Source organism: Amblyomma mixtum, chromosome 4 (assembly GCF_055824585.1).
Source record: "Amblyomma mixtum isolate Tamu chromosome 4, ASM5582458v1, whole genome shotgun sequence".
In the NCBI taxonomy this organism is placed as follows: domain Eukaryota; kingdom Metazoa; phylum Arthropoda; class Arachnida; order Ixodida; family Ixodidae; genus Amblyomma; species Amblyomma mixtum.
This window is the reverse complement of record NC_143015.1, coordinates 135,914,281-135,922,656: the sequence shown is the minus strand read 5'-3', so window position 1 is coordinate 135,922,656 and position 8,376 is coordinate 135,914,281. Positions and strand designations below refer to the sequence as shown.

The window sequence follows — 8,376 nt, the reverse complement described above, 5'->3', positions numbered from 1 at the left end:
TCGGATGCTACTTTCTGGCTGCTCTGCATCTGGCACGAGTGTAGCTCCATTATAGTAACAGCATGCATGTGCTTGCACATGCGTTGCATGGTCAACACGTACATGTGTACATGTTGTGGCAAGCCTCGCACTGCTCACAATGAAGCTCGCAGCCACTGCACGATTTGCTAGTTCTTTCCACTGTGTGCTTGAAGTTCACCAAACTTTGTGACTTTACATGCCACTGGCCATCTCCCACTCTCTCAGTACTGGACTTAGAAAGCTCAATCCCCACTTTATGCTTCCTAAATAGGGCAGATTTGCGGTGGTCTGCTCCTCCTTTGACACCTGTTGTAAAGTTTTTCGGATGTGAAATTGAAGAGTACTTTGATTAATGTATCCAATCACCCATTTACCTTGCCACCAAAGTGAGAGTACTTCTGTGCCTTGACTCCAAGTGATTATTTGTTGTTAATCCAATGTACTGCCGATAGCAGTAAGCCCACTGACATGCCCTCTTTGCGTATGTTTTCTCAAAATTTCTGATGAAGCCAAAGGCAATTAAGCTGATGCTCTTTGGAGTGGATACCAAGAAGTGCAGGGAGCAACTGTTGAGACTCAGTCTCATCTGTCCACTTCATCAGAGTGTGCAGCATGTCCCTTAGTGTACTCCTGCAGTCCTTGTTTGTGACTGTATTCAGGTGCGTGCTCCAGTTGTGTAGCACCTGCCAGCTGCAAAGCAGTCGACTCCTCAAGGGACCCATCACCTGCTCCCATGCACTGCCATAAACAGGGGCATCATCAGACATAAATGCCTGACATGGTATTGTTTTTTTCTTTGATGGCCTCGAAAAACCTCACCACAGTGCCCCTGTTCACCCTTTTTGAAATCAAGTAGGCACACGGGATACCAAAGGCATCTTGAGAAATTGTGAGCAGGGTTGTCAGTTGGAGTTAGTACTTATTTATGCCATGGGTGGAGTCAGTGCACAGTTTCGCTGCCCCCAATTCATAAAGGAGCTCTCGTTGTGGGAACGTCATTAATGCTAGCTCAAAGTCACCATCATGACTGTTGGGGTCACCCTTCTTCCTGTAATACAACAGTGGCGACTCATTTTTTGCCCTCATTTCTTCGACCCATAATTCAACACTCTTAAAATCGTCTGGATCTCTCTGCTCTGTTTTTCCAATCCTAAACTTATCTGCAATGTTACGGAGGTCCTTAGTGGTCACAAGTTGCATCCGTGGGCTTGATCCACTTGTGCCTGCTTGGATGTTTGTGCACAATGGTTTTTTCTGGCATTCCTTCTGCTAACCGGCCTGAAAATGGTACAGAAAAAAACTGTTAACATCTCTGGTTCATCTGCCTACAGCCATGTAATAAAGTGACAAATACTTCTGGTCGGATTCCTTCGTCTTCCACTTTGTTCCTTTTCACAGGTGACACACAGTTCATCTTACTTTCATTTCACTTTTGTGGCACTGCAAAGCACACAACAAAATGGTTGTTTCAAAGCCAGATGGGCTTTATTTTTATGAGCTTGAGTGTTTAAACTTGCATACTGCAATGCAAAACAGGGAAGTTATATACAGCGTGTTATAAATGCGGAATATAACAGCACTGAAAATGTGGACAAGAAAAGAATAAGGACATGTGCTTCTCATCCTGTCCCATTTCATTCTGCATATTCAAAAAATGCACCGATTCGCCTGACAGCAACCTTTAAAGGAGTAGAGACACCAAATTTTTGAACGCGAACTTTGTTTCTTTGGACTTGTGCACAAGACAATAGTGTGCACGAGTCACAATGTAGAATTCACTTACGCCAGGTGAATAATTTCTAAGTGAATATTTTTCTCATGCTGTTTCAGTTTCAACACCTGAATGACTGCTGCTAAGTCAGAGACAATTGGAGGGCATGCCAGTCATACATAAACTGAAATATAAATGCTGCTTGTTCATTTTTTTTTTGCGATTTCAACTCTTGTGCAGGCTTGTGTTTTATGTTAGTGGTTTTTGAGGAAAGGAAATGGTGCAGTAACTGCCTCAACCATGCCATGAAGGAAAGGAGTGAAAGAAGCAAGAGAGAAAGGTGCTGTAGTGGAGGGCTCCGTAATAATTTCGACCGCCTGGGGATCTTTGGGCACTGACACTGCGCAGCACGTGGGCACCTCTTGCCTCCATCGAAACTCAGCTGCCGCAGCCGGGTTCTAACCCGGGTACTCCAGCTTAGTAGCTGAACACTCAAACCACAGCCGTTCCTGCGAGCGTTACTGATGAAGTGCCAAAACAGCCAAATAATTCTAATTAATGAAAGTTCACTGCAGACGATCTGTCTTATGAGAAAAAACATTACAACCATTAGACTGGTGGCGTTGCTTTGATCAGCAACAAAATGCCTACGCTTTTGACAGGCAGCCAAAAAAAGAGGCTAGCATCGAGTGCAACTGTCAGTCATTTAAGACACGTTTCATAGAGCTCAAGCCGACTTCTTACGGATGAAGTTCAACGTCAGCCGATTGAGCGACAGACCTAGGATAGTCAATGAAACCAGCAGAAAAACAAAAGAACAGACATTGGAGTAGTTCAGTGCTAAACGACATTCCTAATTATGTTCAGTTCGAAAGACTGGACCCCTTCCACAAAGCATCTCTAAACTAAACGGCATGAAGTTCGTACAGACTGTGCTGTGCATGCAATGTGCCGTGGATCAATTGTTTTTCACCCTTCGATGCGACCAAGTAGGCTCAAGTGAATTGCACTACAGTCAGATACAACTCGAGAACGAAGTGGCAGATGGCCCTTAAAGAAGACCCCCCCAGTCAATGGCGTCAGCTGATTTTCATCAGTTAACCCAATTAAAGCCATAACTAATCCCCTTTCATCTGCCACCCTCCTGCAGTGCTACCCCCTAGGATTAACCATGACATCATGAGAATCGGTCGACGCCATTGGATGGCAGGCTTCCTTTGAGGGGCATTGGCCACTGGGCTCTTAAGCTGTGCCCTACTATATAACTTCTTCCGCCCCCTCGTTTTGTGGGACATGCCTTCTCCCACTTTACAATAGGCATTTTCGTGTTGTCCCACCTCTTTTGTGCCATAGATGCATCGCAGAAGAATAAAAATCATTGAAATGATCACTCGAGTTAATGACCAATATCTTCCCCCTAAAATACATTTCTATTGCACTTTCGTCTCCCATTTATGAAAGGTTGGTGGAGTGTAGCTTCTAAACGTTTTCACATTCCGGTGCAGTCAACACAGCATGCACAAATGCTTTGTACAAGAGGAGTGGCTAACCTGCAAGCCCTCTGGCATCATCCTGGGACAGCCTTCGGTGGCAGGCCTCATTGAAGTGTCCGTAGTGTTTCTTTTGAAACACTACATATACCTTGCCCTCTTTCTCCATGACCTCTAGAGTAGCAAAGCAGTGTTTGCTGATTTTGCAGCTTCCTTGCCCCTTTTCCTGCCTTTGGCGCTCTTCTATAGGAAGCTCTTCGTACGAGCCGGAATGGTGGCAGTGCAGGTAGCGTTTAAAAACCCTTAGTGCACATTCCTTCTTTCCTGTAGAAGCTATAAAATGGCAGCAAGTTTTGCTTTCTTCTCCATCTTTCCAGGCGCAAAATCCTGAAACAGAAAGATTGTAAACATAACTAAGCACTCCACATAGTATTAGTTAATTATTAGTGTGAAAGCACAATTCCGAACGGTAAACCCCGAGCAAGATCCTGCGATGTGTATGTGGGTTTGTGCCAAGAGCATAGCAACGGCGACATAGCAACCACAGCCTCACAGCAGCATTGCAACATAGTTATGACACGATGCCAACATATGATGTTAAGTCCATGACCACTCATGACTAAAAAGAAATTTTTTAAAAATTGAGGCGTGAACAAAGGTGGGCTCCATTTTGATAAAAACGTGTACACAATGATAGCACATGAATAACGGCATAAGGCATCCTTAGAAAGCCAACAGTAAAGTAACAAGACAAGGCAATGTTCATGAAATTCTGCTTTTGCACGTTTATAACATTTCGGCAAAACTTCTCTGTCAATTTTTTGTGTATCACACTACTTTCATTTTTTGAAAAGCAAGGCCAAATTAAAGTTTGTACTTTTTACATACACTAATGAAAAATGCATGTGCTATGGAGTGGGCACATATGCAGTACTCTCGCACTACTACTAGCGCTCTGCCTCTGCCAAGTGCGCATGACAATCACAGATTTAGCTTCACATTTTTAGCCTTTTGCCTGCAGTGCAGAACTGCATTTCCCAGCTTTTTTATTGTTAAAAATTTATCAGTCATTCGCTTACTGTTTTTTTCTGCTATAGTGCATGGGGAACAATTTTTGGAGAAAATTATTAAGTTCAGGTTAAGTTATTACACAGACTGTTACATGGAAGTATTTCAATTTTACTACACCCTGCAAAAACTCATTCCTGCACAGCAACCTTTTACATGGCCCTGTCCTTTGACCACACATTCAGGTCAGCGCTGTTGACTTCTAAAGGCAGAACAATGCTGGGCATTGTTCCTACACACTTCTGCATGTTGCGATTGCCATGGCTTCAGCGCTGCTAAGCCAGTGCATGCCGCGACAATGTTGTGTGTCCTGTCGAGACATTGCAGATGCCTGCAACAAAGCATAAGCAAGGCCTGTAGCAGCGAGTCTGCTGCAAGGACCAGTTTTTTTCCTGCAGTGGCCACTTTAAATATGAAAGAGAGTGCACTGCTTGTCACTTTGCTTATGGAGGAGCTAGGTGTACAAACTCTGCACACCTTATGTTACTAGCAAAGTGCTGAGTCATGCTACACTTCAGAATGATTAGGAGTCAAAACTATGACTACCTAAACTTTGTACAAACTATACACCTTACATTACAAATAAGTGCAAAATGACTATGACAAGTCATGGCTTTCAAAGGTTATAGTACGTTACGTTTCACATTTCACTCGAATGCCCGCAAAGGCTACCTCTTCAGATCTGCTGCACTAGACTAAGCCCATTGAAATCTTCATGGTTCCTTTAAAAAACGTGCATGTCATCGCTAAGTTTTTGTGCACAAAACCACGTGCAAGTTTCCCCAGGTGAGTGTAAGCCCGTAAATAAAAAAAAAGAACGCGCTTTGTGTTTACAAACTTAAAATGCGCGCACTCGAAAAGTCAATAAACTGCAACTTTTCAATCGGTAATCTAAGCGCGCGACTGCATCCCGCTTTGGCCCTTTATGCTTTAATCACAGCGTGCGTGCATGCAGACTTCGTTTCTTACCTTTATTAGAGTCGAAGACTAGATTCTCCACCTCTTCCTCGAAGTCGTGGTGCCGTCGCAGGTCACGAAGGGCGACAAAATGCTTCGGACGTAAGTCGCACAAGAACGGCCGTGCCTTACTACATGTTGTTGTGACTGGGAGAAGGATGCATGGGCCTGCCTACTGGCTGGAGCCGAGCCACCACCGCTGCCGCGTGCAGATAGAGGAGAGATCAGAGGAAAGAGAACAAGAAAAGACGCGTCGCAGCAACAACCGCGTCCTTCCCCATGAATATCCTTGATGGGTGTTTTTAAATTACTAGTATTGAAGAACGCCTTGTCGCAAACCGCTGAAGCAACGCCATCGCACGTGTCCGTCTCCATGCTCAAGGCAAAAAAAATAAAAAAAAACAAGCGAGCAAGAAATGCACCTTGGGATACCTTGGGATATTGAGCAAGGATTTTCAAGAAGAGTTGAGATTTTCCCTGTCGGTTGAAGCGCAGTGTTCCCCAAAAGTCCCCACAGAGTGACGTAGAGTAGAGCAGTGACGTCTATTCTCGGTTGGCCAATCGCAACGAGGATCACCTTCCTCTGAATACGCCCTCCGTATCTTCCGGACGTTGTGGTGACGTGCCCGTGCACGCTGTTTCGATTGGTCTCGCCGCGTGTCGTCATTGCGTGAGTGAAACGGCAAAGAGAAGACCGAGAAATTTGAGTCCAGGGCAATGTTTTGTTTGCTTGAATTTTGAAAATTCATTCCTTAATAACTCCTCTTCTAGTGCACCGATTCCAGTGATTCTTTTTGATTCGGCATCTGCGTGTCATGAAGAAATCATCTAAAGCATATGAAAAAAGCGTTGCTGGGCCCCTTTAAGTTGTATAGCTGGTTGCATTGGCGTGCAAAGTTAACATAAGCAGGAACAAAAAGGGCCATTTTCAATTTTATGAAGCTAAAGCCGAAGCTCTCTCATATTTGATATGATATATTGAAACAGCGCAAGGCCGAAGGCCAAAGAAAAGAGCCGAAGAAAGGAGGAAATGGACAACACAGCGCTGAACTAGCAACTGACATTTATTTGGCACGCTGCGCGTATAAATACATTCAGGCACCAAAATAGAACACAACGCATAGAGCTCATTCATGCACCCGGATCCCTGCAAGCAAACACAAACTAAGATGTGCAATTCAGGAAGCGAAGTTCTTTTTGCGATAAAGACACTGATGCAGCACTTACTGCATCATATTTGAACTGTACTCTCTATAACCTTTCATACAAAAAACTGCCAGTTCATTATGCGCTAATTTTTTGCTGTCACTTTAGCAAAAACAAAAAACAAAACACAGCTACAGTTCTTATTACAAATAGTAAGAGGGCTGCAGTGCAGTTATAAAAAGTTTTCTGCGTGTTTATATGTGCGCTTTAAGCGGACACAGCCAGTATGTACGGTGCAGTGTCCTTGACGCATCACTGACATTCTCGTTAAGCCATAAGAATGTGACGTTCAAAAAAGAAGAGGTAAGTGACAGGCACCAGTCGGCCACTGGCAAGAGCACGGCGAGCAAGCAAACCAAACGAAATTGTTGTTTTTGTTGGGACAGGTGCTTCCATCTAGCGGCGATGGGGAAAACTACCTGCGCGGGTACCTTGGGTGCGCAGGAGCTGTCTTGATTAAACGACACGAAGGAACGTATGCATGAATGACCGCATGCGGCCTTTTGTGAGATGTTCAGCGCGAAAAGAGTCCGCAGCTGCCGCAGAACGCCTCATTAGCAATAACCCAGCTTCATTGCGGCTAAATAACCATGGGAAGTGGCTGGGACATTCACCGCAGTCGTGGCCTAGTGGTCTGGGCGTCCGCTTCGGCTGCGGGAGGTGGTTGGTTCGAAACCCACCGCCGGACACCCACCGGTAAAATGGGTACAAGCCACCCCCGGCCCGGCGCCCGGTTTCTTCAGGGGTGTGCATTGGAGGAGGCTCCGCTAACCCCGCTGCGCCCTTTCGGGGGCAAAACAAGTTTCGAACACGAAGTGGAGAGTTGACTGGTTCAACGGTGTGTCGAGAGCTCGACGAAGTGAGTTCGCTCTAACGTTAGTTCAGTGGCACTGCTCCACAGCAAAACGGGGGCCTCTACATGAAAAAAGAAAAAAAAAAAAAACCCTGGGTGTGGCCGCGACAGTGGCGGGGGTTGCGGTCAATGTCGCCCGCGGAGCTTCTTTTTGTTTTTTTTTTTTTTAATTTTGTTTTGTTGGAGCACTTTCTTTTATTATGTGATTTTTCGGCATTGAAACCCGTCCTGTTGAGCGCTGAAAATTGCTTATACCTGCCATTCACTGCTACAGAGAGAGAATTAATGTCTTTCGGGAGGGAAAGGAAATATTCCTGGCGAATGCTGTTTACTCTGTGTGTTTACTGTGGGATTAAAAGCAGAGAAGCGAACGAAATCACTTGAATGGATTTCAACCCTTTCTCAGGGAAGAGGCACGTAGCATGCAGCGTGATGCAGTGACTCTAGCCATGGACCTACAGCGACGTCCACCGTACCCTTAATAAGGACCACCTGGGTATGTCGGACGACGCTTCGATTTAAAAACGAAACGAGGAGGAGGTAAACTTTATTAAAGAACAGGCCTTATGCGCGGATGGGGGTGTCGTTCCCTCCCCGCGGTGGGCTCCTCTTCTAGGCCGGGCGCCAGGTGGCCGACCGACGATGTCGTTCGGCGACCTGTTCGGCTCGCTCTGTGACTCGAAGTTGAACCTCCGGGTCCGAGCTGAGCAGCGCGGCCTCCCACTGAGATTGGGTAGAGAGCTGCAGACTGTGCGATGGCTTGTCTTAATTGAGTACATGAGTATAGGATATGTGCGGTGTGTCTGCCTTTTGGTGCCCGCAGAGAGAACAGATGGGGCTGTACTGCTCCGGGAACCATATGGAGTACATGTACGGATTGAAGAACGTTTGGTTTGGTTTGGTTTATGGAGTTTAAAGCCCCAAAGCGATTAAGGCTATGAGAGACGCCGTAGTGGAGGGCTCCGGGAATTTCGACCACCTGGGGTTATTTAACGTGCACTGACATCGCACAGCACACGGGCCTCTAGAATTTCTCCTCCAAAGAAATGCAACCGCCGCGGCCTGGATCG

At 45.7% G+C, this 8,376-nt stretch overlaps 1 long non-coding RNA gene across 1 annotated transcript; it reads right to left on the bottom strand.

Annotated features, from left to right (window-relative positions):
* Positions 1-655: 655 nt before the first annotated feature.
* Positions 656-5,844, bottom strand: LOC149348336 (uncharacterized). The gene is made up of 3 exons (XR_016292732.1): positions 5,260-5,844; positions 3,283-3,609; positions 656-1,461 (listed from the first exon to the last, which is right to left on the bottom strand). It is a non-coding gene; the product is annotated as an uncharacterized LOC149348336 (long non-coding RNA).
* Between the last annotated feature and the right edge of the window lie 2,532 nt (positions 5,845-8,376).